Below are 554 nucleotides of genomic sequence, written 5' to 3'. Positions count from 1 at the left end.
AAAGGCTGCCTTCAGTCTAGTCACACCCTCTGGAACACACAGCCTTTCACTGTCCCTTTCACTTCAACCTGTCATTTTATAAAAGGTGGTTTTTTCTTTTTTTTTTTTTTTTTTCAATTAACATACAAGTGCTACTAACAGAGAAACTGATCTTCTTGTTGCTGAATGGCAATAAGGAGTTACACAAATGTCCAGTTTTTAGCTCAGCTGGAAGGACTTAAATTCTCTTTTTTTGATATAAATACTACTGGAGCTCCCATCAGGTACTTCCTTTCCAGAACCTCACTGGAAATTCTTTTTAACCCTCCAACGCTCTCCAAAGCTAAAATGTCCTCTCGCTCCAGGCATCTGACGATTTGTTCTGTGCTGCCAGACGCAGAGACGTTGTTTTCCCCAGTACCACTGCTGGGTTATTCTGACTTGGGTCGGTGCCTAAACCGAACCCTGTACTTAATTGACTCGGCCAAGTCGAAGGGAACACACAGACGATGCAGCGACAGGGATTCGTTAGGTTGAACAGCCCCAGAGCCCCAGGCCCACCCTCCCCCCTCTCC

Source organism: Gymnogyps californianus, chromosome 28 (assembly GCF_018139145.2).
Source record: "Gymnogyps californianus isolate 813 chromosome 28, ASM1813914v2, whole genome shotgun sequence".
Lineage (NCBI taxonomy): Eukaryota > Metazoa > Chordata > Aves > Accipitriformes > Cathartidae > Gymnogyps > Gymnogyps californianus.
This window is presented reverse-complemented; position numbering follows the sequence as displayed.